Source organism: Vidua chalybeata, chromosome 1 (assembly GCF_026979565.1).
Source record: "Vidua chalybeata isolate OUT-0048 chromosome 1, bVidCha1 merged haplotype, whole genome shotgun sequence".
Classification (NCBI taxonomy): domain Eukaryota; kingdom Metazoa; phylum Chordata; class Aves; order Passeriformes; family Viduidae; genus Vidua; species Vidua chalybeata.
The window spans coordinates 18,832,293-18,848,549 of NC_071530.1; the positions used below are offsets into that span (position 1 = coordinate 18,832,293).

The window sequence follows — 16,257 nt, forward strand, 5'->3', positions numbered from 1 at the left end:
GTGGGACAGCAGTGAAAAGCCTTAACAGGCCTTCCCAGCCTTGAGCCAAGTCCTGTTAGCAGGACAGAAAGCTATGGATGGGAAGCTAAGCTATGTTCCCACTGAAGTGTTTCTCAGAGCTGTTTGGAACTGTGCTGTGGTCACATACAGCAGACAGTCCACTTTCCTGTGCTGACCCAATTGTTTGCTGTCTTTCTGTTCCAGTGACAGCCCCTGCTGCTTGTGTGCATCAAGACCAGCTGTTGCTTAGCCTGGGTAACCTTTGCTTCCTTCAAAGGCAATTGTGGCTTGAGTGCTTTTGGACTGATGGGGGTCTCAGTGGAGTATTTTGTAGTAGATGTGTGTGCATGTGTTTAACACAGCAGTAACATAGAGGGGAATGTGCTATAAACAGAATAAGGGTAGCAGTGACATGTGAGAATATTTAGTTACTATAGCCTGGGAAAACAGAAACAATGGCCATTTCCTTATAAAGGACATTGTAAATTTTTCCTATATGTCATGCTTTGTGCTCAGTCCAGGTTTCTACTGGCCCATTTCTGTGCACTGATAAGTTTCTTGCTGAGGGCTACTGAGGTGGAGCATGATGCAGGAGTACACTGTAGCATATTTACTGAACTTGTTTTTCATTATACCAAATCTATTTTGTTTAACTTCACTTAATCCATGAGGTTTGAAGCACATGCTTATTATACATGTGATTAATGTATAGATATGTATCTAGATAAGTTACCACTGCTTACCTCATGTCAAGACAGCTGAGGTGTTGGCATCTCCTTACTTCTGCACCCAGCTCAGCCTGGTTGTTGCATGTCTGTCTTTGACTTTAATGAAACTCAGGGAAAACTCAGCCAAGGGCTGCTGCACTGGTGCAGTACATTTCCTATTCTGATATGTATTTCCTTTTCTAGTGTGCTGAGGTACAGTGCAAGCAGGTGCACTATCATCATATAGTTCAAGAAGGAAATAAGACTCAGATTTTACCAATTATCTGAAGTTCTGCTGGGCATGGACCCCACTATCCTAAATGTAAAAGCCCACCAGTTCAAAGATGTCTCTACAGAGCCTTAGAAATGTAAGTGGTTCCTATCTTAGAATCATATGATATTTCAGACTGAAGAAACCTCAGAAGGTCCTGCTCAGAAGAGAGTCAGCTGTGACCATTCAAATCTTGAAAACATCCAGCAATGGAGCCTGTATAATTTCTTTAGGTAATTTTTCCCACTAGCTGACTGTCCTTATGATGGAAGGGTTTCTTCTTATATCAAACCTGAACCCCTCTTTTTTCAATTTATGCTCATTGTCTATTGTGTTCCCACAAGCCATCACTGGGAAAAGTCTGGCTCCCTATATTTAATACTCCTTCCAGAATTTCTCTATTTCTGTCTTTTTGTCTTTCTGTCTGTCTTTCTTTTCCAGCTCCTTGCAAGTGTTGGAAGGTTGCTTCAAAGCCTCTTCCTCAGTCTGAACAAGTCATGATTCCTCAGCTTGTTGTCATGGGGCAAGTCTTCAGCCGGCTGATCAGCTTGGTAGCCCTCACAGATCTCTGGTTTATTGATCTTTCTGATATTGCAAGCCCAGTGCTAGATGCAGGATTGTAGATGTGGTCTAATGAGTGCTAGACAGAAGGTGATAAGTGCTTCTCTTGATCTGTTAGCTGTGTTCCTGTTGATGCAGCCCAGGCATCCTTCTGTGTAAAGGGAAGCTATGTTGCCCATGCAGGGCACGAGCAGAGAGAGGCTTAAGGCTATCTAACATAACAAGGGTGTTTTAAACTGCAGCTTGCATTGTCATGCAAGTAGCAGGAGGCAGATGGTTGAGCCTTCTCTAGCAGCAGTCAGTATGCCACCATGGTGTGTCTCTTTCAGCTCCAACTGTTGTCAGGCTGGTGGTGGAGTCACCTCTGGTGGGACATATGCAAGGCTATCATTGTATTCGGCACCACATAGAGAGAACTGTACACTGATGGCCCTTTGTGCAAGAATTATTGGAAACAGAACCCCGTTCTGGCATGTGAGATTCCTTGTTCATTTGTTGCTTCCTTCCCAACACTTTCAGCTGAGAACTGATAGGCAGAGTTTTAGGGGTAGAGATTTGAGATGAGGTCAGTAACAAAAGAAAGGGACAAGAAGTGAAATGCACTGGGACAGTGAGTCTTGTTTCCCTGGCCAGCTGCAGTGCTGGCCATTGGAAAGACTTTGCCTTCATCCCACTGCTGGTTTTACTTTGATTATGAATGCTTGCAGCTGTCCTTTCCTTATTTACATTACTTAGCAATTGTTGGCTTTGGGGAGAAAAAGCTACCTGATCTGTGTATGAGAGTTCTCAGTAGTAGGCAATTTGCCATTAAGGTAAATAATAATAGTGACAAGAAACTAATGACCATAACAGAATTTGAGTGTTTAAGTATTAAAGATATGTGTCTTTTTCTTTCTCATTTAATCCACTACTAGAAAAATAGGGTCAAATAGGGCAAGTTAAGGGAAGTGATCGTTTACCTCTGTTCAGCCTTGGTGAGGATCTGGAGTGGAGTACTGAGACATACTGGAGTGAAGCAAAGAGCTGCACAGATGAACTTGAGATTGACTTTCCAGTGTGAAAGTGGTTGAACACTTGACACAGGTTGCCCAGAGTGGCTCTGTCCTTGGAGATACTCAGAAGGGGACTGGGCATGGTTGCAAGCAACCTGCTCTAGTTCTCTGTGCTTTGGAAATTTTTAAAGGTCACTTCTAGCCTCAACTCTTCTGTGATTCTGTGATTTAGAAACAAAGATGCAAGAGGGTTTAGAAAAGTCACACAGAATAATGCACATTGTTGAAATGGTGGAGCAGAAGTTGTTGAAGTTTCTTCCTGGAGAGCACAGGAGGTGGGAGTCCAGTGGTATAGGAACTCCAGCTCAGACTCCTTTGTTTCATCTGTATTAGCAAATTAGAGATATGTATAAAACTCATGGTTAAATTGCTGAAATGCTGACAGGCACAATAACTTCAGCCTGTGCTTGTCCTTTCCCCCAGCCTTTTCCTAGGTATGGCTCTGTTCACATACAAGCCAACTTCTGCTCTGCTCAGGAAGTTTGGGTACCCTGTTTTGGACAGTAGGAGAGTTGAGCAGTAGTGTGTGGGCTGCTCTATGGCAGTCAGCCTCACTACCATCAAGTGTTGCTAGGTGTTTTTAATTAGCTAGCACAGATGTGAAAGTCTAAGTGCCTGGAACCATTGCTGGCAACCTGAAGAAATGTCTTTTGCCACAGCTCTAGCTCCTGTGCTTTTAGGCTTGTGGATCAACTGGATTTTCAGGGCAGGACCTCATCAGTCTTTTACAACTGATAGGGAGCCATGAGACTAGACACTGTCTAAGCCAGAAACTCCCGGAGATTGAGCTCCAAGTATCAGCCTAATTTATTACAAATTCAAGAACCTTAAAAGACACAAGAAGACGTTAACAGGCATATTAAAAGACTTCGAAAAAAAAAAAAGGGCACTTAAAAGACATAAAAGTATTCGCATGGGGAAAGTATATATTTTAAATTCTGAACAGCAAAAATAGCTATGCTCTGTTGTTCCATTTTATTTCTTATTAAAGCAGAAATTAAACAGCTCTGCTGAGAGTAATCCCTGTATCTATTCTTTGTAATATATGCAACTTCTCATCAAAATGGAACATTTAGTTTTTCACTAGTGAGCAATGCACAACTTGTGTATTTTTAAGAACTTTGACAAAAACAGGTTAATTTAGTATGTCCTCAAACTTTCTTCCTGGCCTCCCTCCCCTGCAGTTATCTTTTTACCCCACAAAATTTCTGTCTTGTGAATATAGTTTGTTTTTTCAGGTACTTATTTTGGACTCCATCATAGCTTTTCACCATTTGGATTTCAGTGAAACTGGGGATGTTTATGTGGACTGATGCCCACAGTCTTCAGTGTGGGCAGCTGTCATTCAGATATTTTACTTTTCACTTGAATAACATGCTTAGCAAACTTGGGCTATGGTGTGCAGAGGTCTTTCTTTCTTTGCTTTTGTTGATGCCTTAGCTTTCTCAAGTGAGGTCTTCCTACTCCTGAGTAGAGTAGAAGTGACAATGTTCAACACCCTGGATAGCTGGGTTTTAATAAGGCAGACAGAGCTCTGTCAGTCAGAGGCTCACATGTGCTGGTGCAGGAGGACAGACAGATGAAGGGGTCTGGCAAAACTGAGCTCTTTTGCAGACATGAGCAATGTTTTAAGGTTTAAATCTGTTCTGAGATTTTGCAGTTTTAAGCAGATGCTTAAGAGTTGCTTTAAGCATTTGGAAAAGCTCTAGTTTGAATATTGAAAGTGTTTTTATTTTGTGCATTTGTTCTTGTGTTGAAAGCTATTTATGGTAGGAACTTTATGCTCCTGTCTGGTAGTATATTTTCACTACAGTGTAAATATCCATCTGAAGCTCCCAGGTGTAACCTCAATACAGGCAAGGAAATATAATTATATATCCAAGAGACATTTGCAACACAGTTCAGTTTTGACAAACAGCTTATGGCTTCTTCAGCTTTAAAATACTTTTTTTTTTCCTGAACTATTCAGAAAATATAGTTTTTGTACACTTTTACACAATTTACAATTTTTAGTGTAAATTTCAACAGGCCTGTAGAGGAAGCGATGTGCTTTGCCAGTGATTTCATGTGACTTGGCTGGCACTCAGGGAATGTTGGTCACTGAATTACTTCAGAGGCTCCAGGCTTCTTCCTCACTGAGTTTCAAGGAATTGGTGGAAATATGCTTTTCATTTCTACGAACGGACACAGTTGACTGGATCATTGCATGCATAGATTATTAGTGGATCTGTTGGAAACAAAAATTATCTAAATCCCAATTGAAAGCTTTATGATTCTGTGGAAATTGAATTAAAGTTACTTATAAAAAATGAAATAACTAATTGATGTCTTCTTCATTACTTTTTATAAAATAATTATTTTATTTTTGCATTTTTGAAAGACTTTATTAGTTATAATATGTGTGTAATTGTAACAAAATTTGGTGACAAAGTCACTATCACTGTAGTGAAATAGCATTTTTTTGACAAAAAGTGTTTTTTCATCAAAATGTAATTTACCAGCTGAAATATATTCCACCACCAGGAATCTCTGTGGTCTTGAAACCTTGATTTATTGACTTTTTAAGATGATAGTTTAGTGGTTTTTCTGTCTGTTATGCTAGCAAAGACGTGGTACTGATCATGCACTGACAGGGTAAATAGTTTTTGAAGCGTAAGACCAGTTTTAGGTATTCACGTGCAAGCTTCAGTTGTGAACATATTTCCTGCAATTGTGAGCTTCAACATAGCAGCTACAGATAGTTTGCTTTGCATTTCCTGTCATCTCTCTTTATCTGTTACTCAAAGGCATATATTCAGTTTTATTCTGAATGGATTCAGTTGCCCTCTGAGGGCACTGGCCATGGAGGGTCTGGCTGATGGGTTTGCAGAAATGTAGTAATAGGTGTAGAAGGGCCTCAGACAGTGACATCTGACAGATCTGTGGCCTGCAGCATTTAGGAATAAAAAGAAAAGGTAGAAGATATTTCACTTTTTTTTTTTTTTCATGGTTACGAATACCTTCCCAGGTCTTCTGTATTCCTGTGGTGTAAATGGTATTTAATGACTAAGCTGTGTGATCTGAAGCATGAGCTTGTCCTTTCATGTTGCACATATCACATGTCTTTTCACTATTAGTTCAGTGACTTCCTTTCTTCTCCATCTATCCCATAATTCACCTTTTTGCATTTGATCTGGCAGTGTGATAATGTATCTGCTCTGACATGCTGGGTTTTTACATACCTCATGGAAATAGCCTTTTCTCTGCATTTTGCTTTAGTTAAAGTACTTGGTTTATGCTTTGGGCAGGCCATTTCTGTAAATTGGCTTAGGAATTGCTTGCATTCCTCTTATATGTGATTTTGTTTGTGCCTGTTTTACATCCTAAAGGATTAATTTGTTAGGATATCAGCAGCCATTCATCAGCTGCTCTCTTCTGTCCAAGTGGGGAGATGGAAAACATTTCTTTGCCTTTTGACCTGAAGTTGTTGGAAGGCAGATCTTCAGCCTAAAAGAATGAAAAGCTCAGGAGATCTTATCAAGTTCTGCTTGTTTGCAAAGAAGCAAAATGGATGCCTTGCCCCTGGAAGTGTTCAAGGCCAGGTTGTGGCCTTGAGCAACCTGATCTAATGAGTGGCATCCCTGACCGTGTTAGTGGGGTTGGACTAGATGATCTTTATGGTCTCTTTCAGCTCAAGCCTTTCCATGATTTTATGATTCTATAGTTTGAATAACACTTTCTCTGTGGAAACTTGTGGAAACCATTTGGATGACATGCAGTGCAGTTGCTTCAGTCTCTCGAACAGTATTTGGGTGGAATTTAGGGTCTGTGTCCAAGAAAGTTATGGGAAAGTCTGTGCTCTATGAATTACATCAAGCTCGTTCATTTGCCTAAGTCTTTAATTGAAAATTCTAAGAGCTGTGACAGAAACCCCTGTACTTTAACAGGAAGATACATGGGAATATTGTTTCAAGAAGGGAGCAAAGAGAGAAAGCAAAGGGGAGAGGGGATAGTCTTTGTAACAATACTGATGGAGCATTTAATTAGCAATGGCAACTGCACCTGGTTCTAGCCAAAATAATTAACAGGTCCATGAGGAGCTGAGAGTATAATATATGCAGAAGTTCTGTAGGGGTTTGCAGGGTATTAGTAAAAATGTGATGTGGTTGTTGCTTTTTCATGATAAACACATAAAAGGAATCTTGTGTTTTGATTGAATTACACAGGCTTTAGAATTTGGAGCTTACAGACCAGCTCTTCTGTGAAATATGGCATCCTACGCCACATCATGAGGTGTATAGAACAGTATGTGATGTGTTGTATAGAACAGTATTAAATTAAATTGGTAATATATTGACTTTTGCCAAGGATTTACATTAAAAATTACAGTTTGCTTTTGCACCCTTGTATCCTTTCAGCAGAAAAAGCTAAAGCAGGCTTTACTGAGAGTATTCTTTATTTGTGAGCAAAAGCTGAATGTATCATTTAATAATTTTGTATAGGCAACTGTGCTGTAATATGAAACTGTTTTACACTATACTAGCATAAAATATCTTTTATAAACTAAATAAACTTTTTTTCTATTAATACTAATTCTATAGAAACGGATACATTAAAGGAAAGACATTTTATAAAGCTGCACGATTAACATAGCTGCTTAGAATTTACAATATGTGAATAAGCAACGAGTAAAATTTTCACTTCACAAAAAAGCAGCTTTTCCTTTTTTTTCTCTAGCACACATATAAACGTAACTCTGTTACTTTTTTTGATTCCAACTTGGAGTTGCCGATGATGGCACCATTTTAGCAGACAAATGCTTAAATCACTTTACAGTTAAAGAGGCATTTTTAACTGTATTTGCCGTGTCTTGAATGATAACTTTGGAATTCAGAAGCACCAATGAATTGTCCAATGAAGCTTGGCTCTGTAGGTTTGCTAAAGAAATGAAAAAAAGCATAAGGATTAAAAGCTAGAAAACTTACACAGAAGAGTTAAGAAGTCGAAAACATGGAAGCTAGGAACTATTCCATATTTAGTTTCCCAGGTTTTGACTCATACCTTCAGTTTTAGGAGGGCACAACAGCTGAGCTCCAGTTTCATTACAGCTTTGATCCAGTACTATTTGGCCTAAGACATTTTGAATGAATGCATGTGATGCCTTAAGTTTTAGCTTTCAGATTTTTCAGATTAGGATATAACTCTGAACTTCATATGGACTGTTAGCAAGTTCTCTCCACAGTTCAGTTAGACAAAACAGTCCTTTTCCAGCTGGAGAACCAAGGACACCGCTGCAGCTTCAGGCCCAAAAAGTACAAACAATTGTACTTTTGAGTACAATTGAGGAGAACAGTCTGGGAGGATGGGACTTCATAACCTGAAGCTGTAATTGGACAATTAACCCAATATGTGAATGAACCTTTAAAAGTGTGAAAACTCATGACTCGGGGTCCATCTTGGGACCATCTTGGGTGGAGCCACAGCCAGGCTCCTGTACTGCCCAAGGTGTCCTTTGAAGGCCTTTTTAATAAATACCTGCTTTATTCCTTTAACACTGTCTAACCTCTGTTCCAGGTAGCCTCTCTAAGTACCAGATGAATAAGAATTTCAGTTCTTAGTAGCAAATATTCATTCTTTCAGTCAGTACTCCCTTGAAAGAGAGAGGCTTAATACAGGCAGTGAGCAATAGATAATCACTTGATTTCTGATGTTATTGTCATAGATTTTTGGCATTAAAATTTTAGAATGAAACTTCTCCCTTGTGTTGCATCTCTTGCACTTGAAAAGCTGTCAGAGAAGAAAGCATTATTAGGATAGATGCAAGTTTTACTTCCTTTTGTTTGTGACTGGTCCTTGTATCTGAAAGCCACACATTTAGATGTCCATTTAGGTGTTGTATTTAAATCCTCATACTGAGCGCTACCAATTGCCTGTGAGCATTTACACTTGTATAATTTAGTGTCATGCTGCTTGAGATACTGATATATTGAACGTAGAATAAATAATAAGAAAATGTAGGAATTCTGTAAGAAAATTTGCCATTGCTGTATGCATGAATTATAACTCTTTCACATATGCTTAAAACAGGTCAGCAAGATGTTGATGGGATAAACTATGGGTCATACTGTGTGTTTCCTTGCTCTGCTAGATCAGCTACTGTAAATTGACAAATGAAATTAGTGAGAAACTCAGCTTAAGTTTGTGTTTTTCCTGCTGATATTTATGTTCTTTTGTCTCCCGGATATTTTGGAAGAAATAATAATCACAGTATCTGGAAGAAAATACTATGGAAATATTGAATCATCAGCCTTTTCTTGTGCCACTGGTGATTACAAAGTTTTCTTAAACTTCTGTGAAGTTTTCTGTGAAGTTTTCTGTGTCTAGGTGATGTATAAGCCTGGGTGAGCTCTGGGTGAGCTCACTGAGTGATATCCTGGGAGCAGTCTAGCAGTGACAAATGTTAGTATGTATGTGTGCCTTTGGTGGATTTTGCTGTTGCAGTCAGATTTTTGTTTATTGTTTTGTTTTGCCACTGTTGCCTCCTCCTTTCAAGCTTCTCTGAACTTTCTGTGCATCTTTTTGTGTATCCTTCTCCAGCAGTGGTTCTCACTTTTTGATCTGCTGTCAATGCCTACTAGTGTGCTGCCAATAGATTTCTGCACAGCTCCAGGCTACGCTGTAGTTCTTGGTCTGCTACTGGCTAATTTTATTTCCTCAAGCATTGGAGCCCCATAGCTGAGGAATAGGTAAATTATTGAAAGGGTGAGTGCCTGGCTCCACTGAAAATTCTAGCAGTTCTACTTTTGAAGTCCATGATGATTGGATTTTACTCTTTTTGATCTTTTTGCTGAATCTGGATGCTACTAGGCTGAGATCTGTATTATAACAATTCTTAGTATTATATGATAAGATATGAACTGTGTCCTCCTCCTGCTGTATTTTTTCAGATCATTAAAATTTAAATGTTTTGACCTAAATTTCTCAAGAAGCAAGACTTGCATGTCTCTTTAACAATGTATATTATTATGTATAATAAATATCAAATTGCAAAAGAGAGAGAAAAGAAAAATGTAAGAAATGGGGAAAAAGTTAAGATCACCTGAGAGCTGGGGTATTTTTTAGTTCTGGGACAGTTGGGAGGAAGCAGGAAGACAGCACTCCTTGGTTGTAGAGCATGGGCCCAGCTGCCTGTGTGACACTGCTGGTGTTGGCCTAGAGGCACTTGGCCTTCTGTCTTCACCAAGCTGGCTCTAAGCATTTTTCAGGGGAGCTACTTGAAATCAAAATATCAATATGGGAACATTGCAAATTCAGACAACCCATGTATCTGAAAATGTATTTGAGATAGGTTTTTTGGTGATCTTGGCATTGTAAGTACAAAGTAATTTAATGTTGTGACCTCTATGCTTTTTCTCTAGAACTTAGCCAATACTGGCCACATGAGTAGTGGTATTGCTTTTGGATACATGCTGTGAGAAAGTTTGAAAGTTTTTTTTTGAGTTTACTATTTTCAAAAATTAACTGGTCTTTTAAATTCTGAAATAAACTACTGCAGGTCTTCTATCTTGACCTGTTTTCCATAGCTGCCCCTTCTGCCAGCAATTAAAAGATGGCTGTTCAGTCCAGTTCTCTGTTCTTTGGGGTTCCTCAATGTATGACATAGATTTGCAGAGTTAACTGCTCCGCTAGTTTGGGACAGTAGAATTTAGGAGTGAAATTTCAAATGGTGAAAAGCATGAAATTTGGAATTAGAGTTGGCTACCCAGTTTTTTAAACTATTTTATCTAAAATGTAAACATTTTCTGCCTTGTTGTTTTCAGTAAATAGTTAATTTTTTCTGCCTCTAACAGAGAACAGTAAGGTACTAACCTGAGTCTTGGGGCCAGATAGAGTCAAAATATTTAATGTGGTCCCTAACTTTAGATTTTGAAGGCAGCCCCAGATATGGGTCTCTGCAGTTGTGTATCAAGTGCCAGTTTGGTAGCACAGTGTGCAACATGTGCCTGGTTTTATGGGATATGTGGACTTTCACTCACTTCAGGAGCAAAGGTGTTATGGCTTACCCCAAAAAGCAAGTAGAATATCCATACTTTTTTTAAATGGATCTTACTGCTTGCTAACTCTCCTGCAAATCAGTACAAGCTCATCACTCTAGGGGATTATTCTCATAAAAAAGGAACTTGCATTTAGCTAGCATATGCGAGAAACTTTCTCCTTTACTTCAAGGAAGAAGTACAGGTACAGAAATTAAATATTTGAAAAGTTTCTTGCAGAACAGAAGGCAAAGATTGAAAAATGTTATCCAAAGCAAACTAATTGCAGCCAGAGTTCTTCATACAGTGGGTTAGATTCAGGTAGCCAAAGAGAATGCCATCTTTGGATAATTTCTGGAGAATTGTGATGTATTTCTTGTTCACTTCATTGCCCAAAACTGTATTATGCACTAGTTACATTATTCCTACTACGAAAGCCTTTATAATTGCATGCAAATAAGTGATCTTGCAGAGAAAGCTCAAAACAAAAGAGAAAACACAGAGAAATCCCTCCTGGAGCTTCAGAGCTGCAAGTGCAACTGAGCACGAATTTCAAATCAAGTCAGCTGTGGGCAAGATCTCTCTCCTGCTGGTTCTTTCTCTGCTGTTTTGCATCTTATATGTCCTTCTGTGAATGACACAGTTTCAAGATAAGAAGGTTAAAGCAGTCCTATGTCTCTTCAGTCTGGCAGTTTAAACACTCCCAAGCAAAGCTCAATACCTTGTCAGCTTTATCCTGCAAAAATTATTTTGTCATGTGTCTTCTATATGAGACTTAATTGGAAACCTGTGTTTCTCCTCTCTCTTTTTGTGCTGTTTGTTGACACGGGCTCAGATCACATTTACCAGATTGGGCCCTTGCTGGTCTGAGATGGAGCTTCCCTACCTGTCCATCATTTGTGAGCTTCAGTTACATCCAGACCTGCTAGACTATTATTCGCTATTTAATTTCAGTTTTCAATTTTTGTATACTGAAGTGCTAGTTTTAAAAGCATAGCTAATTTTTATAGTTTTCTATAATTCTTTTAAGATTGGTTTAGTTTTATTATATTGTCTTATGGGTTTATTTTGTTCAAATCTGCATTACTGCAAGTGAAAATAAGTTTTTGTTTGGTTTTTTTTGTGTTTTTTTTTCTTTTTTTTTTTCTTTTCTTTTTTTTTATTTTAAACCTTCTCTTTTAGAGTTTGCTTAAATTAGAAGAATAGTTTTTTTGGGCAAAACATAGGAGAGGACAGATAGCCTAATGTGACAGCCAGTGATGGCAACTGGTGTTATGAAGAGATGTGATGGAGCTGACCCTCTGCTTAGGAGACTGATTTTGATTTGTATATTTTGTACCTATTCTCTGGTTAAAAAATATCACAAATTTAATGTTGCAGGCAAATATGGAATATGTATTTTAGAGGAGATAAAACTCCATAGAAATCTAGTAATTCTGACATGGTTAGAATTCTGTAACTGCACAGTTAATTTACAGTTATAAGACACAAACACAAATCTCTTAATAATTTGTAAATGTTGGTTAAGTCAGAGTGAGGTATGAGGAAGGTAATTCCAGCAGATGCTTGAATTTATCTCAGTCTTTGAATCTGACCTTTTACAGAAGAGACAAAAGCTGAACTTCATCCCATTCTCTCTCAGAACATTTTTCTTTCCTTTTGTTGGATTGAGAGCATGGAAAAACTGATGAAAACATTGCAGCTAAAAAAGTATTTAGGAAAATTTCTATGTTTAGTCATTGGAAAAGCTAGGTAACTTTCAGGTGCTTTCCTGTGTTCTCAGAGGCTTTACTGATCCTGTTTTCAATATAAGGAGTTTCCTCCCAAGCAGCAAGAGATTGAGTTGTGGTTTGTTTTATTAAACAAGCCATGCAGCTGAGGCAGGCAATACAGTAACCCGCAGCAGAGACACTCTACTGTGTATCCTGATTTGTTCTGGAACTTCTTGTATAGATCTTTATACAGGATTAATCCTAATAGCATTAGTGTGGTAAGACATATTGCTAAGTAGACTTAGACAACTAACAAAGACTTAAAACAAACAAAAAAAATCCTTTGGACATTGCCATTAAATAGCTGACATGAGATCAACCTCCTTAACCAATTCCTGGCTCTTTCTCAGACATCATCTTGGACAAAAGGGAAGCTGAGCAATGGATTACCAGGGACCACTGTCAGCCCTTTGAATTAAAGGCTATTGCCATCCTTATCCTTATTCAGAACATTTTGATGAAATCGGGTATAGACCTAAACTGATAGTTAAAGAAGAAGATTATTGAATTTTAACACTTGGGTTTCAGCCTTCTATTTCAGACAAAAGTATCCAATGGTACAAGGTATCTTTGATAGTTTTCACATAATTTAATATCTTAAAAGCTGGTAATTATCCTGAAGGCATGGTATCAGTAAGCTTAAAACAAATGTGGAAAGCTGAAGATAGGATTTAAATTTAACACTAGTCTTTTTAATGCATTTGAGGCAAGAATTTCCATAAATTAGAAGGGATGTATCTAAACCCATGTCTTTCTGGTTTGAAATACCATGTGAGTGGTTTCATAAATCAGCTGCAGTTAAAATGACAACCCATAGTAGAATGCACTGCTAATTTAATTTTGCTAAATGATTCTTATTTTAATCGCTGTAATACATTTTGATAAATGGTTTAGATGATCAGTTTAAAGACCAATTTAAATTTCAGCAGTTTTGTTCACTTGTCATGTGTATTGTTTTCTTCCGTGGTCAAGTGTAAATACTTTTCATTGATAAAATCAGTTTACATAGTATTTTCACGCATATTAAAGCACTGCTTCTTCAAGACTGAACATACCTTTTTTACTTGAAGTATGGAGCTAGTGCTTCTGAAATAAATAATGATCTTAGATACATTGGTTCTCAAGTGGTTTGCTTGCAATGTTGAAATATCTCTGAGCTTCTGAATACTAGTTGTGGAAGAAAGCATTTCTTTTACAAATAATCAGAAGTAAGAGCTGGTGAATGACAGGGACAAGGTGTATGTTTTTATGCTTCAGAATAGAGAGGTTTAACTTGAGAGCCTGGGCTGGCAGTTCTCTGCTGCTGTTCCTGACAGGCTCCCTGGGGGCTGTGGCTCAGACACTTGCCTCAGTGTTGTCCACACAATTTCCAAGGGGACCAGGTCAAAAATGCTGTCTGAGCTGGCTGCACTCTGTGTTCTCCATGTTAAAAAGGATGAATTCATGTGATTACTATGATTATACTACTAGGGTCATGATATGTAACCATGGTGTAAAGCAGTGCAATGAAAGTTTATGCTTTCAGCATTCAACATGTGTATAATGTAATATTTTAGATGCATGTATGGCAGATTATATTTTTTTAGGGATAGGAATTTTGTCATCTACAGGAGCTATCCATGGATATCTCATGGCTGCTATGTGGAAGGCTGCTATGCTGTAACGTGTGAATTGTGCACCATTGCTACAATCTTCCTTGGGCATCAGCAAGCCCTGGCTGTGAGGTGGCTTGTTGCTTTCCCCATCTGCTCATTGCTGCTTTCCAAAAAGGGCTTGTGACCCTCCTTTTGGCCAGTCTGGCATTTGTTTTTTGCCTCTATACAGAAGAATGAATTGTGAGACAGAAAAAATGAAATAAAGGAAAAAAAAAGAGAAGCCCTTCTGGAAGTATCTTCCTTGTCCCAAGGTATTACACAATGCTGGCACCATCTGCCTCATGCAAAGCCTGGTTCTGCCTCCCTGTGTGTTGCTGGAGCTGTGGTGAAGCCGTTCTGCTGGCATTGGCTGGCTCTGACGGGTGGTGGTGGGGGAGCCCCTGGTTTGAAAAGGAGGGAAGGGGCAGCAGCATATGCAGAACTCAGTGCTCTCTCTGGCCAAAGCTCCATCTTGGGTGGGACTTTGGGAGGACTTGGCTGTAACTCCAAATGAATATTCTGAAGGGTGTCATGCTTAGAAATTCTGCTTTCTAGTTTTCAGTGACGTGAGCTCTCTGAGACAAGTGGCTGACATAAACTTAGAGTAGCATTGTTTGTCCATTTGCTAGTACCCAGTCTGGGATAGTTCTTGCATTTCTGTGAGGAAAAGCTTTCTTTCATAAAGATGTTTTCATTTTTGCTCTTTCTATACAGTTATTAGCCCTTGAGAGCCTGAAGTCCCTAGGTTGTCCTGTATTTCTCCTCTGTTTTCCCTGTGTAATGACACCACAAATGAGGTGATGTTCCACATCCTCTTGCCGCAGGAGTCTATTCCATTGTGCTGTGGTGTAGAAGTCTGGCAATGCAAGATGTCATTTGTTGGGGGAATCGGGTCTGGAGCAGTCAACTGTATTAAGTTCAGGCAGCATTTCTCATCAATTATTAATTTTGCATTTCTGAGGGGGAAATATTCAGATTTTGGATAAAATCAGAAATCCTTAATTTTTATGCTTGTTTCATTTTTTCAGATTTTTTTTTTTTTTTACTGAAACCATACACTTCATGGAAATAGAACTTGTACAGAGAAAATTTTCTTACAAAATACAGTTTTGAAAGAAAATATGTATCATGTTTATACAGAATGGAAATTTTATGATGAAATCATAGCAACAGCATACAACTAGCTGCTGAAAGAACGCGCTAGAGATGGCCTGGAGTTTGAACATGGAAATGTTTAATACTGCATATCCTCTGTCTTCAGACACTTACTGCTTACTCTCTCTGTGGAACTTGTACTGCAGTTGTTACTGTGTCTATAACACTGTGCCTGTTGTCTCTTGTACTCTGAAATGTTGGAGGCACAAATAGGGGAGCTGGCAGACATGGGAAGCTGTGAATGGTAACTGAAGATGTGAGTGCCTGACGTCATAGGAAGGCGAACATTTTAGTTTCAGACTGAAAATAATGGAAAGTAATTAGTAAGAATTGGTTTGCTCATGGTGCTCCTGGCTCATAATATTATGTCTATTTTTGGATGTGCTGTTTCATTTTGCTATTTGCTTCTTTTTGTGGTCTTTCCTATTAGGGAACTTCTTGTCTGACTGTAAAATTACAGGATAAATCCATGAAAATTAATAAATAGTGGCTCTGCAAATGAGGAGGATTTGACTGCTACAGTTCACAGAATCACAAAATGATTAGGATTGGAAGACATCACCAAAGGCCCTCTAGTCCTACCTCCCTGCTCAAGCAGGCTTCCCTAGAGCATGTTACCATAAAATGCCAAAGCAAATAGTAGGAGCATATTGTAAAGATGTAAAATTTCAAATGGAAAGAGAGATGCCTGATGCATTGCAGTTTTGAGACACGACAGCCTTTGGTGCTGGATATTACAGTACTGTATTGACGTATTTACTGTTAAAGCATTTGACTTTCCTCTACCAGAAAGAACCTGCCTTGATCCTTCTGGTTCCTACACTAAAGGACTAAAGACCCTGTGGTACTCCAGCTGTGCTCTCTTATGTAGCATTGGTTTCTGTAAAATAATTTCATTTTAAGAGCTTTTAGTTAGTCTTTGTCCAGCACATGACTATTCCAAGACAATGCAGTTAAACGTAGTTTTGATTACTCTATTGAAAGCAAATTTTGGCTGATTGGTCTTTGAAGTCAGTGGGCAGGATGAATAGATGGGATTTAGACCATTACTCTTTTGTGTTGTTTCTGTAAGGCATGTCTGACACAATATTTT

General features: G+C 38.6%; 1 protein-coding gene across 1 annotated transcript in view; it reads left to right on the forward strand.

The window, feature by feature from the left end:
* The window catches only part of LOC128794418 (LIM zinc-binding domain-containing Nebulette), a 111,150-nt gene that overhangs the window by 56,308 nt on the left and 38,585 nt on the right, over positions 1 to 16,257 (forward strand). The gene's annotated exons all lie outside the window — the stretch shown is intronic.